The sequence below is a fragment of the Mus caroli genome, unplaced genomic scaffold (genome assembly GCF_978045245.1).
Source record: "Mus caroli unplaced genomic scaffold, Mus_caroli_1 scaffold_15, whole genome shotgun sequence".
NCBI lineage: Eukaryota > Metazoa > Chordata > Mammalia > Rodentia > Muridae > Mus > Mus caroli.
The window spans coordinates 98,971,261-98,996,051 of NW_028227270.1; the positions used below are offsets into that span (position 1 = coordinate 98,971,261).

Genomic DNA, 24,791 nt, shown 5'->3' on the forward strand with positions numbered 1-24,791 from the left:
GAATAGTACAACCGTAACTCTCAGTTAGTGAGTTATGCATAACCTGTTTTTAAAGCATCCCATAACAGGATGTATTCAAAGTAACAGACACACTAAAGCATCTCTCAGCTCCCCTCAGCACCAAGGGGCTGATATAAGCAGACTAACAGATAACACATTCCTGAGGGTTTGGGGAAATTGTAGGAGACACATGTGTGACCTAGGGCAGCAATGAGCTATGAAGGATCATGGTTGGAATCAGATCAGGAAGAGAACATCACAGGTACCCTTGTCACACAGCAAGTGCCAGTGTTACATTGCTCAGGAGAATATGAAAGTGATTCACAGATAAATTTGGTGAGCAGCAGGGAAAGATAAAATGTAGCAGACAAATAGATTTAAGGTCCCAAAATAAAACTATTTGTGATTTATGAAAATAGAGTCAAAGTGAATACATTTAAGCTTTAATTCTTATTTTAACTTTAAATAGGGTGAGAAAACAGAAAACAGATGTCACATGTAAAATTACCCAAATCAGTATGAAGTACTAAGTTGTTTGTCATTTATAGGGTATAGCATCACTGACTGATAAAATCACCGATTTCATGAACCTTAGAAATCAAAGTGATAGGAAGTGTCCCAATTTGGAGTCCAGAGGAACAATGCCTAAGCTGAGAGCTGGGATTTGATGTTTCCTTGGAAGAAGGTTCTTAGGAGATGGTCAGGAAAAGCCTATAAGTAGTGGGGATGTGGTACCTTTAATATGATCTCATCCATAAGACAACAGTAAATAAAAATTAATTAAACCATTCCACGCAAGAAGAGGATATGGAGGAACTACTGCCTTATCTAATTAATCTATGTGTTATTTATTGCCAAGGTCAATTCAGAGTTGGAGACAAAGAAAAGCCACATGACTTTCCCTGGGAAGCAACCCATTGTGGCAAGGATTAGACTTTTAGAAGAGCTGCAATTTGTTATTAGCTCAATCTTTTCTTGAAGGATGAGTGTATATGGGATGGCAAAAAGGATCTAAAAAGGGAAGACTCTAAGTTGATGCTCAACGTCATTGCTTAGAAGCCTGGTGATGCTATCCTTTGTCTGGATTTCTCATGGGAAAGGTTTAGAGATGGAGGATATAAAGAACTCCTGTGAAGGTTGAGAAGGCATCAGCATGGTGCTCACATCCAATTGTCATCATCATCATCATCATCCCCATGTCAATGGAACCAAGAACAGAAGGTCCAAGAATAAAATCAGGTATCTGTAAGCAAAAAACCTGTGCTCTTACATAATACACTGTTCATTCCACGGAAGAAAACAGAAAACCCACAGGCATGAACTATATCATGCCTACTTCCTTGTGTTTCTCAGGTTTTCCCTAGCTTTAGCCATGAAGATAATTTGGAGAGACCTCATCCAGAGAATAATTTTCATTTCACTTATTGGACTTGGAGTTTTAGGAAACATCATCTTATGTGTGAGACATGTGCATACTTTCATCATGGGTCGTGAGAATAAAAATATAGATTTTTTTCATCCACTTGGCTTTTGTAAACACAATAATTGTTTATTGCATAGGGGTCAGAGACATAACCATAATTTTTTACATCAGAAACTTCCTAGGTGATGTTGGTTGTAAAACTATAATTTATCTAGAAAGGGTTGCCCGTGGCCTCTCCATCTGCACCACCTGTCTCCTCAGTGTGGTCCAGGCGGTCACCATCAGTCCCGGGACCACACTGTGGAGAAAGCTCAAACCACAGACAGCATGGCATGTTCTTGCCTTTCTCCTCCCCTTTTGGATCTTTAAGATGACTCTTATCTGAGGTGAGTTTGCAGGACTGAGTGAAGACAACAGTGAGACTAACAAAGTCACCACAACAAGCAAATTTGATCAATTGTTTAATGTTGCTAAGTTTCAAAATCAAAGAAAACTGGTGTGGATGATGTAGGGAAATTATAACACAGTTAGACCTTAAAGTTCCACCACAAGAATCTCTGGCAAAAGGGCTCTCTCAAATGACGCCATCATATGTCTGGAGACAAAGCCTCACTAGCACACGGATGAGTAAATACCTCGCTGACAGACTATTTACACTGGAGCTTCCACCGCTCTTCCAGTCACTTACTATGGCCTGTTCTGAACATCCCAGTGTTCTTGAGATCTCCCCTCCTCTCCTCCCTGGAATCCTATCATCCCTGATGCCGCCCTGGTGCAGCCTGTTGAGCTGCAGACAAGGGGACTGCAGTGCTGAGGGTCCTGAGGGGATCACTTGGTAGACCCCAGTTGGCACAGCCTGGGCAAGCAGCAGGACATTGGAGGCCCTGATAACTCCAAAGCCTCAGGTTTGGAAGAATCTGGAGGATCCAGAAAGTGTCCAGACCCCGCATCCTCAAGACGCTGCACTGCAGTCATCCCAGGGAGGCTTCTGACTGCTCTTAGTTGTGTGAGTGCCACTCCTGAAGGGATGCAGGGCCATGAAGGGCTGTTCACCAAAGCTTCCCATCAGCTCACTGCAGTTCCTCCGCAGGATAACCAGCAAAACTCAAGTAGACTTTGCTGAGAGTGAGGTTGAACTGCTCTCTCTGCAGCTCAGCTGTGCCTGGAGGGGACCCAAGGTTGCCTGAACTCCTTCCCTGGTCCAAGAGTAAAACTCAGCAGACTAAACCAAGAGATAGGCCAGGCTGTGCGTCTCTGAAATACTGCTCTTTGCTAAGATAAACTAGTTTCATAATGCTTTATAATATAAATTTAAGGTCACTATTGTGGTTAGTTTCTTGTGGGAGAAGGGGGAGGGTATGAGGAGCCTTGTCTGTTCTGGAACTAGCTGTGTAGACCAGGCTAGCCTCTAACTCAGAGGTCTGCCAGCCTCTGCCTCCTAGAGTGTGGGATTAAAGGTGTGAGACACTATGCCAAGCAATGACTAGTTTTTATGTCAGCTTGTCATGAATTATAATCACCTGAGTGGGAAGCCTCAACTCTTCTTTCTGTCCTGATTGATGTGGGAAGACCCAACCTGAATGTGAGTGGCCCTTAATGGTAAGAGCCCGAGCTAAAGGTGTGTGTCAGAGGGAAGAGCATCCTGCCTCATGCTTGTGCATCCTTCCCTCCTGTCTCTCTGGGTTGAGTTGATCTGTTGATGATGCTGGGGCTGATCCTTTTGCTAAGAGCAAAGGGTTTTCTGAAGAAACACTGGGACAACTGAGGCACGTGCCTCTGGAGTAACTCAGTTATGGCCCCCAGTGAGAGACAGCTATGGTGAGTCTACTCTGACTGGTTCACAGGCTCAAAGGCCCAGTAAAGTCCTCAGGTCTCCTTTCACTGTGATTTTACTGTGCCCTAATGTTATAACATATCAGACCATTAAAGTAATCCAGCTTTTTCATAATACGTTTGTTTTGTTTTGGTTTGGTTTGGTTTGGTTTGGTTTGGTTTGGTTTGGTTTGGTTTGGTTTATATAAAATCTGAACTAGACACTAAGACTTGGCTTGAGAAATCAAGAAACCTGGGCAGATTATTTTATTTTTCACATTTCTTTTACATCCATTTGCACAATGGATTTATTTTATTTTGCAAAGAACTAAGTAGGCATATTAGAGGAAAGGATACCTAGCCTGTCATATTTTGAAGGAATAAGAAGTTCAGCTTTAATGTTGACGGTAAATTATTTCTCAGAGTATTTTTTATTTGATTTAATTTTATTTTGTTTTACTTTTTTCATGACAAGATATTACTCATCGTTTTGCCTATCCTGAAACTCACTATGTAGACCAGGATGGCCTCAAACTCACAGAGATTTCTGGAGTTAAAGACATGAACCAGTACACCCAGAATATCTCTCAGAGTATCTTAATACTTAATATTTTCAATACCATGGACCAGCACTGAAATCAAATGCATAGCTGTAACATTATATAATCTGAGCATGTGATATATCTATATGATTGGGCACACATAGCCACAGCCACAAGAATAAAATATGTACCTTTGTTTTACACACTAACTTGTCATTTGTTTGGGATATTTCAAGAGTTCTTTGAGTGAAGAAATTATTGTGTATTCAGACATTTGATTTCTTTTGAAGTGATATCTGGGGAAAAACTTCTTGCTTTATATAGCACTATCCTGTAAGGAACGAAAAAACTCAGCTGAAGTGTAGTATGTTGCATGCAGATGTTAGCTGAAGAACACACAACTTCTGACAGAAGGAAAGCATGCAAATAAGATGTGGATCAGGTCTATGCTACAAAAATTCAAATAGTATACACCATGGGTATGATTGGCTATGAGAATAATAAGAGATCGCTGAAGAACTTTCACTAAAAGAATGGCAGATTGTAACATACTTTAAAAGCCACTTCTTGATGCTGTAGCTGGCTGTGATTGGCAGGAAAAAGAAATTTTAGAGGAAAGTATGAGAGATTTGTGCTAGTACAAAATAAAACTAAACGTGCAAGTTCCACACTGAGTATGAGCAGAGTCTGACAAGGACAAGGAGAGCCTTCAGACGGTGGTACAAATGCAACAGGAAAGGAGAGGCAACAAAAAGACCAATGAGAGGCTCTTAGTGGAATGTGCTTTTTAGAGCAACTTTACAACAGGCAGTGGCAATTCTATTTCAGTGTTCCCTATATCTAAACAATTGGAATGAGCCTGGGGCAAGGGTAGCGTGATACACAGAAAAGATATGGCAACTCAAACTCAACATTCCCATGCAATAGCAGGTTATCCTGAACAGAAAGATTCAAGAGCAGGATGACGACAAGTGGGATGTGATCAAGCAATCTCTATGGATATAAAAATATGGGAATTTGGATTTGGGTGGTAGTAGTTAAACAGGTAGTGGTATTTAGTTGGATTTCCAATAATTGAAGATAGTACCAATAATGTTTACTGAAGACTAGGATGTGAGAGAGAATTTTGGTTGAAATCCTAGGTAAATTGACTGAGAAGTCTTTAAATGTAAATGATTTGAGGAATGGATTCCATGGTCAAATAGAGAAGGCACATAGAGTTTCAGACATGTTGAACTTTATATGCATGTTAAACATCTTCTGTGATTTCAGTGTGGGTTAAGTATGTCTTGGAGGTCTGGGGCTGGAAGTGTGATGCCCATCTGTCAGTAATGAGGAGGTAGAACCTTATTTGGAATGGAATCAGCTCATCAGGTGACTCTTCATAAGATCTTAATGTAGATGTCTAGGAATAAATCGTTCCTATCGGAGTAGGTTATAAGTCAAGTTCATAGCACTCCATGACCCCTTCTATATGTAGTCATTTGTTCTGTTTCTTAACTACATTGTGAAGCTTCCAGGAGTCTCTGCAAGGATAGTAGTGCTATGATATTTAGACCTTCCTGATATAGACTTTTGATCCAAAAAGACTTTTCAACAAAGTACTGTAGTAAAAAATATTTAATAAATCCCAGCACAGTGTTCCTTCCTGCATTTGACCATTTATGTTCCTGAATGGAAAACATATACACAGTCTTATATTTTAATATTCATTAAGCAGCACTATAGCTGGGCAGCTGCCTACCCTCCTTGCTTTTAGAATCTACCTTCCCACTGATAACCCCAAATTATCACTTAATATTAACTATGTTCTATCTTGGCTGCTCTTGACCCAATTGGGCAGCCCTATGGGCCATGTTCTCCTGGCTCCCAGCCCATGGTGGCTCTCCTTGCTTCTCTCCTGCATGTGCAGACTATCCCATGGAAGCTTCTCTTTCTCCTAACTCCTCATGGTCTCAAGCCCAGGAAACCTAAACTCCACGTATGTCTCTTCTCCTCAGCTATTGGCTACCAGAATCTTTATTTATCAATCCAAATTAACTGGGACTGCGGGCTAGATGGGGAGGGAGAAAGAATGGGGCCAAGACGATTCCATGTTTAAGGCCCTCCTTTACTAATTCCAACATTTAGTTATAAAGAAAGGGGGGAGGGATCCCAATTTCCCACCAAGTAACTCGGGGTCCAGTAGCAGGACGAACACGTGTGTGCCTCCAAGCAGCAAAGCCGACAGGGTCCAGCAGTGGGCGTGGCAGAATGAATGAGCAGGAAACTCCACCCTTGAGCAAGCAGGTTCCATGGTGGGGGAAGAGAGACCACAAACTGGGAGCAGGGTCCCTTAGGCTACATGTAAACCCCACATTTTAGAGGCCAGCACTCAGCATTACAATAAAGAGTAAGAGACAAAACTTCACAGTCCTCCCTTTTAGTCCAATAAAAGGCCTTTTCTCTCAGGTATAAATTGAACAAAATTACAACAATTATTTTAATTATAATGTATGACATACACTTATAATATCCAGCCCATCATATTTGGTAATTTAGATAAAGTATTCTATCATCTATCCTAACTTAAATAGTTTACAATTCTGTGCCTCTATCATATTTGATTTTAACTTGTATTACCATCTGAAAACCATCCTTTCAAATCTAGAACATCTTTTTTATTGCTAAACAACTTAAGTTCAGTTGTGAGACTATAACTAGTCTTCGACCCCATCAGAGATTTGAGAAAAGATTAAATATTACTGAATATGTAGGAAGCACAAAGACATATCTTCCAAAACTTAAACAGTTGGCAGAGACAGGTGACTGCATGAACAGTCCCCAATATTCCTCAGAACATTGAAGCATCTGTCTTCAGCCTTCTGTCCCAGACCATCTGACAGACCTTAAGTGAAGCAGAAATTATGAAGGACTAGCTTACCCTATATTGGCAGAGCTTAGCAATTTGAGTATCCTATGTCCATTTGTCCTTTGTGGGCAGCATTCTGTCTGTAGATGAAATTAGGGCATTTCTTGCCCAGTGGCTCGCTTGCCACAATTGAAACAACTCTACATGGAGGTATTGATGCTCAACATCCTTCTTAAAGTGGGATGGGGGTACCGTCAGGAGCATATATGTCTTGTAGTCAAAAGATCTATTAATAATGAAATTATTTTAAATGGCTTATTCTGTGGATTTCTGACACTTTTGAAGACCATCTATCTATATATATAATAACTGAATTGTCAAACATTGAATATTTTCAGCTATTCATTATTTGAATAACCTTGAAAACATTTTATTATAATTAATTAAATTAGAATCTAAATGACAAAGAGTTTAACTATCTGACTATTACATTAGTTGATATCTTAAACAGTTTGTAATAGCAGCTATTAAAAGGACTGGGTCTAAGCCTTGTATTCTTAAATGAGTTGCATAGGCACAATGCCTATCTAAGAGTAACAATTAATTTTAAATTTTGTGTCAATATACAAAGATTTATGCCAGTGAAAACCTTAAACCTGTATCAATATATAAATTCTGTACCACTGTAAGAAATATATAACATCAATTTTTCATCAAAATATAAAGATTTGTACCAATATAAGATTACAACTATAAAATGATTTATTTAAAAGTAAATTTAATAATCCATCCCCATTTGTCTAATCTCTATACTATTACTCTATCCCCATTTTTTATTTTCAATCTCTTTCCCTTTACCTAAGAAAGAAGGATAGAGAAGAGAAAAGGAAAGATGTGAAATCCCCGAGTCTAAGCTCTCTTTAGTTTCCTCCCCATCCTAAGCTATAATTATTTCCAAATTATCCCTTAGAATGACAACATATCTATAATTCATAAAACAACCAAACCAGACAACCAAACCCAAGGGATTGGGGTGACGGTTTTCCAAGACTGCTGAGTTGGAATGAAGAATTCCTTTTTTTTTTTTTTAAGGGATAGGGAGAGTGGAAAATCAGAAAATAAAATGGTTAGACTTAAGAAAGCTACCTGTAGCATTTATTGTCCAGTCTCTGTATGCTTTGAAAGTTCAGGGCTTAACTGAAGTCCTGACATCTAAAAGGCTGGATGAACTGGAGTTATTGGGGATCAGCAGCCATTCCTGAAGCTGTTCTGAAAGTAAGTCTCTAGAAACAACATCAGATGAGGCAGGATCAGGCAGGGGGCTGGAAATGACTTGCTATTCATTTCAGCATCCCCAGGGGTGAATTTTGTCAAAACTGCTTCTTGCTGTTTCATTCTGAAATATATGAATCTTACAACCAATATTTAGTTCTATAAAGATAGTTGTATGGATGGATTGTACAAGATGCAGTAGTTACAGCAATGTAACTGTGACAACTGAGGTCTCAGAGAAAAGTTATGACAGCCAAGACTCTACAACACTAAGATACAAATGCAGTTCCAGGAGGCTCACCTTCTAGGACAAACCAAAACCTGACTTCACCACAGCTGCCAACGTGAGAAGACCTGGAGTTCTCTGGTTTATACAAGTGCCAAGTAAATTTCCCACAGAAGCAAAAATGTTAATCTCTTTTGTAGTGTTCTAGGGAGTCAAGAGAGGGTTTGAAATACTTAACACCTTCCCTCTACTGCCTATACCTAAATTTATGTGGCTAAGCCAAGAGGAGAAGGAGGACGAGGGGGAGGAGGAGGAGGAGGACAAGGAGGAAGACGATGAGGAGGACAAAAAGGAAGAGGAGGAAGGAGATGAAGATCATGTCCAGCATCTCTGTCCAAGTCCAAGATTATATATCTTTAGAAAGTTCTGGGTCCTGTCATAGGTCCTCATCATATGCTTTTTTGGAAAACAGAAAGATGTCTGGGTTTCTGGCCAGAACTCAGTTTGTTTGGTTGGGGTCTTAATTTGCACCTGAATCATGGTTCTGTTGCCTGAATTAGTTTACATACATTTGTTTTTCATCTGATGTTTGGTGTATCACAATGAATGGACCATCTTTCACTTTCTATTAGTTTCCTAAGTTCTATGTGCATTGTGATTAAATTGAAGGTATTATTTGTGCATCCATCCCTAACATCTCCCTATCTCCATGAATAATAGTACACATATGCAAATCAGCTTCTCTTGTTACATGCCTGTTTCTTAAGAGCTCTGTTGTCAAAAAGTTGTTCTTTTGAGAATTCTTACTGTTCTACCAGGCTGTTTGTTTAGTATTATTTGAGGGCACCTCCCTTAAATTCAGCCCAATATCGTGTCCAAGGAGTTCTAATCTTATACTTATTTGAGGCTCCAGAGCCTGGTATGGATGCACTTACCTGCCTCTGATGCCATGTGTCGTTTGAATAGTATCGTGCATCAATCTGAACACAAAGCTTCTCATCTGAAACTGTTTGCTGTAGTGTTCCAAAAGCGATTTGGAGAGCAGGATTGCAGCTCAGAGGTGGGGTGCTTATCTCAAATATGTGAAGCCTGAGAGTGAACCCCTAGGGCTGCCAAAAAGAAAGAAACTAAGAAAGCATGTACAGTAATTCTTACCCCTCTCCTTTGACATTCTTCATTTTTATTCCATGTAATGAAAAGTAACTTGTTATATATTTCAAGTTAATAATAAATCTGACTCTGGGCTATAGATAGATGGTAAGACAAGAGAGGTAAAATAATAATAATAATAATAACTCCTAGAAAGGCAGAAAATAAAATAAAATCCAAGATAACATTTGATTAGTACCTAGGGGCATTGAGGTATATGGAATGACAAAAGATTCATTCTATAGTCCAGTTGTTTTACTTAAAATGGATGTGTTAGGTAATGCTCAAAAACCTCATTACATGAAAGATTTAGGCTTGGGGAAGTGTTTGGGTGCACTGGTGCAGCCTTTACTGTCCCCACTGGTCAGAAAAATCAAAGATCAAAAGGCAGCAACTGATATGCCAGAAGCAGGGAGGCAGCTGTGTTGCCAGAAACCTTCAGGATAGAGAGATCTGAAGCACATGCTTAATAATGAGAAGGCAATAATGGCCAGGAGATCAAAAAGGCAAAACAGGAAGACTTGTAGACTTTATCTAAACATCAGAATGCAGGCAAAGTGCAAAATTGTAGGGATAAGCTCAGACATCCTGATGTCCTTAATTCCTAAGAAATAGGCCATAGTTTTGCATGATTTCATAGCTGAGTGTCCTGTAATAGTTTCCTCTGAGATTGAACATTCCATGCTGCAGGAAAGCTCTTTAATCAAAAAGCTAAACAAATACAATATCCCAAGAACTGACTAGGCAGATCTGCTAGGGCCCTCCCTGCCAGAATAGACAAAACAAGCGGCAGATCCTTTTCAGACTCAGCTAAAGTACAAAAAAGACACTCAGGCAACTCAAGCTGCAAAGAAGACTTAACACCAAACCAGCTGCCTGGGAGAAGCAGAAACCAGAGGAAGAGGCTGGTGCCACAGTCACTTGGAAAGGGCACTCTCCAAGCTGTTGGGCTGCCTGCAGGCTGTGCAGTGTCCTCCAGCTTTCCCAGCTTTTGTGGGCTGTGACTTATGTTGGGGTGGGCCTGAGTAGTGCAGCTGTCTTTGGGTCATCCTGTAAGTAACCCCTCAGCCAAGAAAACTCCTTCATCAGGTTAGACTTTTGTGGAATCTGTACTTTGGTCTTTCTTGGGATCCCTATCTGGGGTGAGTTGCATCTCCCCAGGAAACATTCTGTCACACAACTGTAAGACATCAGGTTGGCACTCACACCCACCTCTCTTCAGAGCATAGGTCCATTTGCCAAGGAGTGCTGACTAGTTTTCCATCAGCTTGGCACAAGCTACAGTGTTGTTTGGGAAACAGGAACTTCAGTTGAGAAAATTCCACAATCAGATTGGTCTATGGGCAAGCCTGTGGTACATTTTCTACATTGATTGATTGGGAAGACCCTGTTCACTGTGGGCAATGCCACTAAGATGGCAGGCTGAGCAAGCTCTGCCTCAGTTCTTCTGTGTTATGGTTTCTGTCTCTAGTCCTGCCCTGACTTAAACCTGTATGATCATCAAAGTGCCCTAAGTTGTAAGATCAAATAAACCCTTTCCTCCTCAAGTTGTTTTTGGTCATGGGGTTCTTCCTTTGTGGCATTGGGCAACAGTCTCATCAGGCTGCAACACAAGCCTTTCCAGCACAGAGAATTATCCTCTAAACATAATGTTTATGTAACTTTTAGAGCTGAAGGATACAAAGAATGAATTGTTTGGAAAGGCAAGTAGAAGCATTAGCATGGGATTTATGTCTAAAATATCACTATTATCACCCATGCCATTGAAAAGAAAAAATGAAAAAGAAGAAAAGCAATAAACGCAATCAGGTGCCTGCTGGAGAAGAGCCATGTACATTTTCATATTTCTGAAATTTCTTATTATACATAGAGACAGTCCATGGAGGTGATGTCAGCCATTCATCTGTGTTCCTCAAAGTGGATTTCAATAGTTCTCACCCATGGAGACCCAGTGTACCACCATGAGAGCAGTCTGCGTAGCCAAGGTCAGAGTGCAATGTGTACAGCTAAGAGGAACTCTTATGTATGTTTAGTCTGTAGAGGAACTTCTAATGGGAAGGCAGCATATATAATTATATCACATGTTTGTTCTAGAGTTTCCCCCTGCTTCAGCACAAATAATTGAATTATGTGGTATAGCCATTGTTTTTGAAATGTTGACAAATCAAGCTTTTAATTTGTATACTGATAGCCAATATATAGCTCATGGTTTATAATTGCTTGAAATTGTTCCTTCTTTTAGATACTGCTAATTCTCAAATTTTTCAACTATTTCTGCAAATACAACTTAATTTAAGAGAAGGCACTGTTCCTCACTTTATAGGACATATAAGGGCTCATACAAATTGCCCAGACCCCTTAGTGAGGGCAATGCCACAGCAGATTTGTATACCAGGCAGATTATAGGCCATACACAGGAACAATTGGCCAAAACAATCTCATTCTTTACATCATCAAAATAGTAATAGCTTAAGACAACAATTTGGTATTTCTAGAGAATGTGCACATCAAATTGTAAAGACTTGTCCTCGGTGTCCTCGATTTCATCCTGTACCACATAATGATATTAATTCTGGAGGACTTGTACCTAATCAATTATGGCAACTGGATGTTACTCACATTTCTTGGAAAATTAAAATATATACATGTGACTACTGATACCTTCTTAGGCTTTCTAGTTGCAACAGATTTCACAGGAGAAGCAACTAAAAATGTGATTAGTCGTTGCCTACATTGTTTTTCTATGCTGGTTGTTCCAAATCAGATTAAGACAGATAATGGAACTGGCTATTGCAGACAAGCATTTGAGATGTTTTGTTGACAATTTAATGTTACCCATATTACTGTGATGGCATATAATCTGCAAGGACAAGGTATTGTGGAACGGGCCCATGGAACTTTAAAATAATATCTTCCTAAAGTAAAAAAGGGGGAAATTATATTCCCATACACCACAAAATTATTTAAATCATACTATTTTAATTTTAAAATTTGAGTGGCAAGGAACTTGTCTGTCTATGGTACCCTATAACTAGGCATATTTATGCCTACGTGAAATGGAAGGACCTACTTACTGACATACGACATGATCCCGATTGGGTACTAATACTGGGAAGAGGACATGTTTGTGTTTTTTTCTGAAGGATGCTGAAGGAGCATGATAGCTTTCAGAGTGGTTGGTGAGACATGCTGATGCTGGGACAAGAATGATGCTGATCGTGAGCTTGCAGACTTCCCTGACAGTGATGATAAAGTAGCTGTATTGGGCCTATGTCCCTCATCCACCACCCCTTTTATATCCAACAGTATGGGAAGGACCAGAAGTTGTGGTAATGATAAACAACATTAAGTTTATGGATATTCCTGCTGGAGAAAATTTCACTATCAGTAGAGAAATAATTACCAAGCAACTGGTAACCCCATATACTTTTCAAAGCAGAACATTACTGGATGTCTAAGAGTATCTCCTACTAAATTGCAGGGGAAAGATCTTGACTCATGCCAAGATAGTTTAAATAGCATTCAAGTAACTTTACCTACTGGTCCAAAGGTTAAGGGATACTAGGCACCACAGCATTTTCTGCATTGTGGAATGAGGGAATGCACAAATATCACAATTCCCTGAAAACAATGTGTGGGGAATAAGCCTGTGCTTTATCAGCCTCATGAGACTGACCTCAAGATTTTGGACTGGTCAGAATATAGGGGAGTGTCTAGTATGACTAATTATGCTACTGGCTCTCCATCTCCACCTATCCTACCCTCATCAGCTTTGTCTGCTGGACTCTGGTGGATTCACAAAGGTTATCAACAAGGATACATATGGAAGTTGGATGCTGCCTTAGATAATGTAAGTGCTTAGCCTGAAAGATCAAGTCCAGCTTGGATGAAAGGGCCTATTGCAGTGTGTGTTCACATACCCTGTTGGTTTGATAACATGGGTTTACAGATAATTGAAAAGTTAACAAGAGTATTGGCCAGGCCTAAATGTATGATTTGTTTAATTATAGCAGGTGTTGTAGCTTTGATTTCTTTAATGGCCACTGCTAATACAGCTGCTATTGTCCTATCCCAAAGTGTTCAAACAGTTCATTTTGTAAATGGTTTATCCAGAAATGTTTCCATGGCTTTGCATACTCAGGAGTGTATAGATGATAAGATGCAACAGAAATTAGATGCCTTACTTGAGGTGCCTAATTTCTTGGAGGAAGAAATACAGGGGTTAAAAATACAAACTAGATTTAGATGTCATGCTAATTATCAATGGATTTGTGTAACACCAAAACTTTTTAACAATACTATATATAGTTGGAAGAGTGTGCAATGCCACTTGCAAGGTGTTTGGAATCATGCAAATTTATCTTTGGACTTATTAAAATTACACTAAGAAGTTATTAATTTAGAAAAGGCAGAGCCTCTACATTTTGATGCAGCTCAAGCAGCTAGAGATCTACTAGGACAGCTGCAGGGCTGGTTTCCTTCTTAGCCTGCACTACTTCAACACATCATTGCTGTTGTTGTCACACTTGCTCCTCTGTTTACTGCTGCCATGTGTCCTTCAGTACACCATACACAATTTTTACATCTGAAGAGTCAGATACATGGCCTCCATCTAAAAACATCGTCCTCTCCAGTTTGAATGAATATTCACTCATGAGTGAACCACTGATGAGTAAGAGTGTTCTTGAGCTCCTCTCAACCTAAGACAGAGTATACGTCAATGCTATGTATGCTTCCACGATGGGTAAGAAGGGGCAATATAGACATCAACCTAAGACAGGTATATTCAGCTGGAGCATCTTTTATTAAATAAAATTAAAAAGGAGGAACTGTGGAGAGCCAGAGTACTGCCATGAGAACAGTGTGTGTAGCCAAGGCCAGAGAGTAGTCTGTGTAGCCAAAGTCAGAGAGCAGTGTGTGCAGACAATTGAAACTCTTATCTATGTTTAGTCTGTGGAGGAACTTTATCAAGAAGAGCTTTGTTTGGTGGGATGCTTATAAGCTGGAGCTGCAGAAATAAACTTTGAGTCTTGACCAGGACCAGGCTTGACTTCATTCCTTCTGTCTGTGTCTTTTCATCCCCACTCCCCCGTTTGTGTTTCAGGTTGACTTGTACCTGCAGGTCAGGTCAGATCTAAGATGATTTGGAGTGACCTCATTCAGCAAATAATCTGCCTTTCTCTTATTGGACTTGGAATCTTAGGGAACATCCTTATATTTGTGAGACATGTGCATACATTTATCATGAGTTCTGAGAAGAAAATAAACCTATAGACTCTATCTTCACTTATCTGGTATATTCAAATGTAAGCATTATTTATACTTCAGGGGTCAGATATATAGCCACAGAATTTCATTTCAAAAACATTCTGGGTGATATGAACTGTAAAACTGTGGTTTATTTGGGAAGGGTAGCCCAGGGCCTTTCCATCTGCACCTCTGTCTCCTCAGCATGTTCCAGGCTGTCACCATCAGTCCCAGAACCTCCTTGTGGAGAAAGTTCAGACCACAAACAGATGACAAGTTCTTCTCCATCCACACCTCCTTTGGATCTTTAAAGTTCTCATAAGCTCCAACTTGCTTCATCATATCACAGTGGGTAGCCATTTAAATAGATATAGAGCTGGTGTGTATTCTGGGTATTGCTATATGCTGCAATCTAGGTATATAGTTAAGTGGCTTTTCCTCTCATGACGTTTCATGATGTTGAGGCAGAAAACAGCCAACATTTCCCTCAGTGCAAGTCCTGGCACTGAGTTTAAAAGCAACACTCCCTCCCTCATCCCCTGCCCCCTGCCCCCTGCCCCCTGCCCCATACACAACCAACACTCCCTCCAGCACAGTTGTCTCCTGTCCTTAGAAAAAGCAGAAAAGTAATGTCTTTGAGATTATTAGACCCCCACCCCCACCCTTAAGCTATGGGAAAGAGACCAACAGTAGTTACAAATTACATATGAGTAAATAAGAACCTGTGGTCTGCAGTGACAGTCTAGCATGTTCCAACTTGTCTCATTACTTGTCTCATTATAGTTGAATAAATCCAGTGATATGATTAATCTCATAAAAACAAAAGACATTTATTTCACTGGAGTCATGAATGCACTTGACATTTTTCAGTGGCCAGCCATTAAGAAAATAAAACATTTTCACAGCTTGATATGACATAACTACAGAGAATCTGTAGATGAGGTTGTATTCCATCCTGACATATTAAACTCCTCTAAATATAGAAATAGATTCAGATGTTTACAATGACTATTTCTTTCCATTCCAATATGAAAAAGAGTAAGAGAATAAATGGTTTACTATCCTCAGTTAATATAACTGTGATTGTGTGCAAAAATCACAGTGAAAAATAAATGTATCCTGTTCAGATTTGGCTGCTCTAAAGCCAGTTAAGCATGATTATATGTTGACTATAAAAGGAATGAAATGTTTTACTAAATACTTAAAAACTAGGGGCTGGAGAGATGGCTCCATGGTTAAAACCACTGCTGCTCTTCCACCGGACAGGAACCTGAGTCTCCTCATATACTGTAGGTTGCAACTATCTGTAACTCCAGTCTCTGGAAATCCAATATCTCCTCTGCCCTTCTTGGGTCCACACACTACATGAAGGTAGAATATTCGTATACATAAAGTAAAAATAAAACTTTAAAAATAAAAAATAATGAACACACCACAGATCAAACACTTGCAAGACATCTCCATAGACAGCTACATATATTCCTGGATTTGTATGATGGGCTGAGGGAGGGCCTTTTTGTGGGAAGGAAATCTCAGCATGCTTAAGGCACTCCTCCTCCTACAAATGACACCGAAGTCCCAGACAATGGAGAGGACAATAACACAGACCTGGGCAGTCAATGCAGAGCATGTTCCCAGTGGTGAAGAAGGCTTGGGTGACTTTTATAGCAATGACTTAGGTCCTCCTAACCTTTAACCTCTCCAGCAGGGAAGGATCCTTGTTGGTGCTGGGTCTGTCACACAAGCCACTTGAGTGGTGTTAATGAGTGAGAAACAATGGAGGTGGGGACTGGACACAGGCACATGTGGAGGATAAAAGGCTCTAGGGTAAAATGCACTAGCCCTGGAACAAATCCAAAGAGCCTTGGTGCAACACATCAGAGAATGGCATTCATAACTGTGATCTGCCACCAGATTTGGTCATAGAAACCTTTCTTAACTGTCAACCTCCTCCTTCACAACAACCCTGTGGCATGCCTTGGATTCTGTGTCATTTCCTATAGGGCATAATATAGCAGTTTAAATAAAAATCTCAGTATCAAGCAAGGGGCACATCATTTTGTAAAACATAGTTTGTCCTAAATTCACTTGGTAAGTTGGCTCCTTGTATAAATTCACTACCTCCACCAATCAATCAATCAATAATCTTCTCATATCTACTGTTCTTGCAGGACAAGATTCGTCTTTTACATTCATTCCATTGGGCTTAGGGATCCCAGCTGCTGCTTACTGGACAAAGAAGGAAGCAGTCACTTTGGAAGACCTTGAACCATCATGTGCCTACATAGACCAAGAGAAAGAACAGGACATTGTTTTTCTGTGTCTATAAAGCAGGTTCCCTTCTGATTCTTGGCTTTGAAGTGTAGTGAAAGGTAAGAGAGGGCAGGAGACACAGAATCTGGCAGCTATTCCTATCTTAACTGCACACACCCTTCTGTTAATTAAACTCGAGACTATTCCTTTGGGCGGGAGAGATGGCTCAGAGCACTGACTGCTCTTCCAGAGGTCCTGAGTTCAATTCCTAGCAACCACATGATGGCTCACAACCATCTGTAATGGGATCTGATACCCTCTTCTGGTGTGTCTAAAGACAGCTACAGTGTATTCATATAAATAAATAAATAAATCTTAAAGACTATCCCTTCAAGGATCATTTCTATAGTTTTTTACGTACGTAGTTAAATTTTAATTAAGTCTGAAACAGCCTCTAAAACACAACTCTTTAGTAATTGTGGAGGGAGGGAGAGTTGTACTCCAAGGGACTAAGATTCTGCAGTGGGGCTTCCTTCTCCCACACACACTGAGAACTGAAAGTGAAGCCCAGCAGCAGTTTACTGAAAGCAAGAACTCTACAAACTCAGAAGGTTCAAATACAGCCCTGCAGGACTCACCTACTGCTGAAGTGAGCACCCCTGACCACTCTTTGATATTCCTCCTCCTTAGGGCTGTAACATTTCCCTCAGAAGCTCATTTGCTCAGTTTAGTTTGGTTTGGTTTGGTTTGGTTTGGTTTGGTTTGGTTTGGTTTGGTTTGGTTTGGTTTGGTTTGGTTTGGTTTGTGAGGCATATGACTTGCTGAGCCTGATCTCAAAAGGTATGTTCCACAGGATGGCAAAGCACCAGGCTCCCCAACTTAGGAGCCTGTGCCTTTGGGGGGTGAGGTTGGGGGGGAGGTCTTTGCATGTGTTCCTTGTTTTCCTTTAGAAGAATAAGAATGATGCAAGAGCTTCTCTGGTTTCTATGAGGACACAAACCAAAAACATCTCTCTTCTCCAAGCCGCTGCTCTCACCTGTACCATGTCTGATAGGATGATCACTTTTCATAGAATCTTAACTGTATGTCTGTCTGTCTCTTACAGAGGGACAAACTTGGTGACACCCTCTTCTGGAGTGTCTGAAAACAGCTACAGTGTACTTACATATAATAAAGAAAAAGAAAGAAATCTTACCTTATACACACATCAGTGCAGCTAACCCCCTTCATCAAAGAAGCTTCCCTTTACAGCAAATGGGAAAAACCACAAAACAAAACAAAAACAGTGCAGAGATGAACAGATTATGGGGAGTCCAGCCCCAACCAACAGCATCACATAGATTCCAGCTTCTGCATCCCGTCTCAGTGGAAGAAGAGGCAGACAGCAGCTCAACAACAAGTGAAGGGATCAGCTGGCAAGATGGGGATCAGCTGGCGAGCTGGCGCCATCAGTAAAGTGCTTGCTTTGAGCATCAGGACCTGAGTAGAGCCCAGAGCCCTTGCCTTGGTTTGTTGTTGTTGTTGTTGCTGTTGTTGCTGCTGCTTTGTTTTGTTTTTGTCGAGCATACATGTGCCTGTAATCCCAGTGTGGGGGAGGAAGAGACAGGTGGACCTAATCACTTCGACCTAGCCTGCTTGGAAAGCTCCAAGTCCCAGTGAAACCCTGTCTCTAGGAGAAAGGTGGACAGTTTCTAAGAAACTACACTAAAGTTGTCCTCTAGTCTCCTCATGCATGCAAACATAAGTGCAGCCTCACATAAAAAAAAAAAAAAAAAATCACAGAAGCCAGGCAGTGGTGGTGCATGCCTTTAATCCCAGCACTTGGGAGGCAGAGACAGGTGGATTTCTGAGTTCAAGGCCAACCTGGTCTCCAGAGTGAGTTCCATACAGCCAGGGCTACACAGAGAAACCCTGTCTTGAAAAACCAAAAAAAAGAAAAAAAAGAAAAAGAAAAAAAAAACCACAGAAATGGGAGCAAATGGAGGGGTCCATGCCTGTAATCCCAGCTCACAAGATGCAGGCAAGAAAAGACCCCATCTATAAATTAATAATTTTAATTCCAAGTAGTGAAAATCTTTGTCACTACTAAAGGAAAACAAGAAGACCACTTACATACATTTTGAAGTAACTGAAACTTTAGAACGTGCAATTAGCTTTGCTCAGAACTTTTAAATTTACATTTAAAGTGAGAAGTAAAGTATAAGAAAAGGATTCTGCTAAGATAAAGGGAGAAAGGTCATGAATGCTCCACGAAGAAAATTACTTGTTGGAAGAGCGTAAAGGATAGGTTCTTCTTGGTGCAAAACAAAACAGTAAGACTGAGCCCCGAGACCAAGACCATGGGAAGCTGCAGAGCTGAGGCAGGACTGTTGGAACCAAGGGGTCATGCCACAAAGCCACGTAAAGGCTCTTCAAGGAAAACGAAAATAACTATTCTTTGTGACTCTTAAATTCACAAAAGCAAGCACAAAGATGTTGGTGCACCCTTAAGGAAGAGAATCCTAACTGAACCCAGTTAGCCCCTGTTCGCCCCACTCCCCTCACCCCACCCCTGATGTTCAGCAGTGACTGATTTGCCAGGACCCTGTGAGAAGTCTCTCTGACCTGTTCCTTCCATTTTCAGTTTAAGCATGGGGTGATCAGCTACTGACTTCCTCATCTGACCCATGAATTAACTCCCTGGTCACCTTTAGTGCTTTCCTCTGAAATCTCTCCCTTAAATCCTTTCTTTCCGATGTTAGAGAAACGATTCTAGGTGGTTAAGAGCCTTCTCGCTTTTCCATAGGAGTGCAGTTTCCAGCACCCGTGTCATGTGACACAACTCGAGCTCCAGAAGATCACGCCCCTTTTTTCTTTTTTTTATACCCCCACATTTACACTCACCAAAATAAACAAATGAATGAATAAGTAAATATAAATAAATATTAAAAAGGAAGGAAGGGAGGGAGGGAGGGAGGGAGGGAGGGAGGGAGGGAGGGAGAAAGAAAGGAAACACGCAGGAAGGTCTGTGGCTCCAGCACTGGGAAGCCTGAAGCACGAGGGCTGTCACCAGTTTGAGTTCAGTCCAGGCTACACCCCTGACTCTACAAAACAAAAAGCAATGTGCAAAACAACGTTTTGCTTTTTAACTCATTTTCAAGGGAACATTTATGGTTTGGATTAGTCAGTAATTTCTATCCATTATCTCTATTCTATTCATTATCCATTTCCTATCACAAACAAAAACGTCTTAACTGGTAATATCCACCTCTTTCCTTTCCAGAATCCTCCTTGTCTCCCTCCTCTGCCTGTTCCTCTCTTCACGCGCGCGTGCATGTGTGCGTGTGTGTGCATATGTGTGCCCATGCTTTCTCAAGCACCACGTTCCTTTGAAAAGCAAATGCGGAATAGACAAGCCAGAAATCAAGGTCCCTCTAGTGCCCACGGCATGATGGGAGAAGACGTCAGGGATCAAGTTCTAGTAAGCAGAAAACAGCGGATTCTGAGTACTGTCTACTCTGATCCAGCGACCACTTTCCCAGGAACTAGCTCCCCGGAGATCTGCGGCGAGTCACCGGGGTGGAAATCCGCACAGGTCATGGGCTCCAGGGGGCGCTGCGGGCCAGCGAGGGAGGCCTGGCCCTTCTCTGTCGCGCCCGCCTAGCCACGCCCACCACCGTCTTCTGCACTGCCACATCCTCCGACCTCTACTCGGAGGGACCGCCCAGGATGCTCCTCCTGGATGTTCCTCTCCAGATCACGACTTTTCTGAATGCAGCGAAAGCACGCACATCCCAGTTCCTTTTGTTGTTGTTGTTGTTGTTTGTTGTTGGGGATTTTCGCATCTCACATTTTCTTCCTTTCTAGGTCATTCCTCTACGCACAAGCCATATGTCCACGACTGCTCTCAGTGAGCGCTACCTTGTGGCCCGGCGCCTCTAAATTCTGACTGAGCCACGTGGCTCCTCTTGCATGTTCTGACGAGGTGGCCGAGTGGTTAAGGCGATGGACTGCTAATCCATTGTGCTCTGCACGCGTGGGTTCGAATCCCATCCTCGTCGGTCTGGGTCTTTTATTTAAGAATGAAGATCTATACGTAATTGTAAATTCAAGTCTAGTCAGAGGTTTATATGTAACTATGAGCCCAATTCTCATTTGCTTCTATCAGCGTGGTTTCAGCATATTAAGTCTCACTACGCTCTGTTTGGCTTTTAACCACTGTGGTTGGCTTGGTGTCATCTGTGAGCGAAGTGCCTGGATGATTGTTTTAATGCACTTTCTCCTGGTGAATTCCTTCCTGACCACCTTAAGAAAAACTGAAAAATCGAGATGAGAACAGAGAGAAGAGAAAGAAGGGGAAGGAAAGAGATTCAGGTGAAGCTGAAGTACGTTCTTTACCACACTGTATTACTTTAGTTTCATTTTTGGCATTTTATTCAGTCCCTCTTTTAGAAATCAACACGACTACGAGCACTGAAAAATGAAAGGTCAGAGCGTGTACACACACGAGAACCATCATACCAGACTGGAATCATTACTGCTTATATACTTTATACATAATGAAACATAGGCTGTATTTTCACGTATATTTTGGAGAATCTACTAAGAATAGCTAGCATCTTGCAAATTCCATTTTCTAATTATGCTTTCATTTACTATCAATTTACCAGTCTTTAGGATTACTAGCTCCCCTTCCTCCAAGCTGAGGAAACATCTTGTTAGAACAATGAAAAAGAATGTAAGAATAGATGCTAAGGTGGGGGGAGGGGCTGCTGTGAAACACTGCCTAATGGCCACAGCGTGGATGCTCTGCAGCTGTGGTCATCCGCGCAAGATCAAAGCACTTAAAAATACCAGCGCAGAGGGGGAAAGAGGCTACAGAGGCTGCAGCCCCAGCTGATGACTGACTGCTGGGGAGAGTCACATTTTGTTGAATGGGAGGGGCCACTAGGTTGCCCATTCCCCAGTGTATGACCCACAACCACGTGTATATGGGGAACAAATTAGATCAAAAATTAAAGAAATTTAAAAAAAAAAAGATTTTTTAAATCATGAAGATGAAAGGCACATGTATGGGGGGGGGGGGCGTTTCTGAGAAGATTTAGATGGGGGAGTGGGATCAAAATACATTGTATGCATGTTTGAAAATTTCAAAATAAACATATTGTTTGAGAAAACTAACTGTAAAATTATTAAATAATCATAAACTTTTTTAAAAAATGCACTGAAATGTATGCTAATATAAAATAGCCATGTAATTATCTCAGAACAACTTCTACTTCTTTGCATTTATGAAATTCCTGTTTTACACAATAGGCTTATATTTAATTTTTAGAGATGTTGTTGTTGTTTGTTTGTTTGTTGTTTGGGACTGGAACTCTCTACATAGCCCCTGCAGCCCTGGAACGCACTGTGGTAGACCAACTTGGCCTTGGGCTTGACTCTGCCTCCAGCTTAAAGGTGAGTGCAACCACACATTGGCAGACTTTTCTTTTTAAGTTTTGGGTTTAAAACACCTCACAGGCCAAACAGTTCACAAAGATTAAGTAATCTCAAGGCAAGCATCTGCATAACCGTCACAAAGGCATCCAGAGCCTCCTCCAAGCTAGCCACAAACCCAACTTAAACTTTCATCATTTCTTTGCAGGGTTTTTTTTGTTTTGTTTTGTTTTGTTTTGTTTTGTTTGTTTGTTTTTCCCAGTTTGTTTCTTTTTTGTTTTTTGAGACAGGGTTTCACTCTGCTGCCCTGGAACTCTGTAGACCAGGCTGACCTCAAGTCAGAGATTTGCCTGCCTCTGCCTCCTCAGTGCTGGCATTAAAGGCGCGTGCACCACACCCACCTCTTTACATTTTCTTATCACCAATTTTTCACTCTTAACATTAATGCTTACCCATCTCCATAATTTATATAACTAAAACCTCACAGTTTAAAATATTTATTATCTTCCAATTTCTGAGGACCAGAATGCTAAAAACAGGGTAAGCGAGCTGGACCCTTCCTGCCTCAGCTTCCCTCACAAAGCTCATGTGACACCAGCAGAAGTGTTAGCTGTGCTGTGGCTGGAGTACAGAAGGATTGGCTTGGTCATAATCGCTGACCTGGTTTTTGACAGGATGTTAGGTATTCTAGATAGCTGTGGTCTGGGGGCCACCTCCACTGAAGGTCATTTGAGTTCTATGCGGGCAGCTTACAATGTAGTGACTTGCTTTATAAGAGCAAGCAAGCTGTAAGACACAGAAACAGGTTCAAAAATCACTTTCACTCATGACCTAACTTAAGGAGTAACAGGCTGTAAGGGTCCATGATTTGACAAAGAATGATACCCTAGACTCAAATAGTTTACAACAGCAAAAAGCAGAAATTCCTGCATGCAGGGATCTCCTCATTTAAGAATGGAGACCCCCCCGCCCCCCGTGGACTCAAAGGCCCAGCTTTTACTGTCAGGGGAATTCCAGGGAGGGGTGTGTTCCCTTTTACCTTGATTGATCAGCTCTGTCTATAAGGGTCTGATTGGTTAGGGCTCTGGAGACTTCCCAGGATGGTTCCTTACTCATTCTGGCTACCTAATCCTTGCTCCAGGCCAGATGATGTAGTGTACTCGGATTGGCTGTCCAAAGCTGTGGCTGGCTGGCCACAGGTTCCTGGATCCACGTTCTTGGTCCTGGGAAACAGAAATGTAGGCCTAGTCTCCCAAACTGCCTGTTTGCAGCCTGTCAGCCTGGCTCTGGCTATCATGTCCAGTGCATTTTATTCCTTGGAAGTACTTAAGGCTGTCTAATCCTAATTTGTGAGATTACACAAGGGGCTAGGGTCTCAACCTTCCTCATGTTGCGGGGTCCACTTAGATCCAACACAACTCAAACACCAGGGCAATGCAGAAAGGTTTATTGTAATCAAGCCACTATCAATGGATCAGAGCCACAGAACTGACTTGGGAGCTGAACTGAGACACCTCCCACCCCACTTCCAATTCCACTCCTGGAACGAGAATGTTACAGAATGTTGTGGTCAAAAATGACAAACATCTGTGCAAAGTTACAGTCACATTTTTTTCACCAATCAGGACTCAGGAATAGGGGACTTTCCTGGGGACATTCCTTTGTGCTTCACTTATCCTGTTGTCCCTGGTTGATTTATTCAACTTTGGCAGGGAAAGACTTGCCTAGCATTTATGTTTCAACTTTCCAACGAGGATTCAGTCGACCCCTATCTATAATGGAAGATTTATTCAAAATGGCTTCAGTTTGTTTTGCCTTACTCTAATACTGTGAGACCGCTCCCCATGTTGTGGTGACCCTTAGCCATAAAATTATATTTACTGCTACTTTATAACTGTAATTTTGCTACTGTTATGAGTGGCAATGTTAATATCTGATATGCAGGCTATCTAATAGACTACCCCTACCAAAGGGTTGTTCGACTCCCAAAGGAGTTACAACCCACTGCTTGAAGACCAGCAACAGAAGCAGTCTTCACACTTGAGAATTCTCCATTTCCTCAAGAGTTACAAAATGTATTGTTTTGATTTCATAAGATGAGCTGGGGGGGGGGGGGATTACAACCTTTTTTGACTACATAGAATATCTCATATAGCCAAGGCTAGCCTTGAACATTAAATAATGAAATGGAACCATGATTTCCTGGTTCTCATGTCTTCACCTCCCAAATGCTGGAATTACAAATGTGTGCCACCTCAGCTTGTGTCTGGATTGCAGCGGGTCAAACCTAGGGCTTTGTTTAAACTAGGAAAGCACTATACAACTGAGATACATCCTCGGGCCCTTGGAATATTGATGAAGAGATTTGTAACAAAACCTTTTCATTTTAAATAAGAGAAATATTTTCCAGAAATATTGTCATTTGTTTTCTAGTCTTATTTTTGATGTGCCCAACACTTCAAATGTGTGCATATTAATATTTCTTTACTGTGTTTGTATGTCTTAAATGAAATATTATAGGGCAAATTAAATCACCTTGAGACTATAATTATCACCACCACACAAACTACCAGTCACCTCCTTCAACACTGGCAACTG

The 24,791-nt window shown here is 41.1% G+C and overlaps 1 non-coding gene and 1 pseudogene across 1 annotated transcript; both read left to right on the forward strand.

Moving 5' to 3' along the window:
* Positions 1-1,372: 1,372 nt before the first annotated feature.
* On the forward strand, positions 1,373-20,696 carry LOC110308466 (putative vomeronasal receptor-like protein 4; annotated as a pseudogene).
* Positions 20,697-20,733: 37 nt separating this feature from the next.
* Positions 20,734-20,815, forward strand: Trnas-gcu (transfer RNA serine (anticodon GCU)). Its single transcript has one exon. It is a non-coding gene; the product is annotated as a tRNA-Ser (tRNA).
* The last annotated feature ends 3,976 nt before the right edge of the window (positions 20,816-24,791 follow it).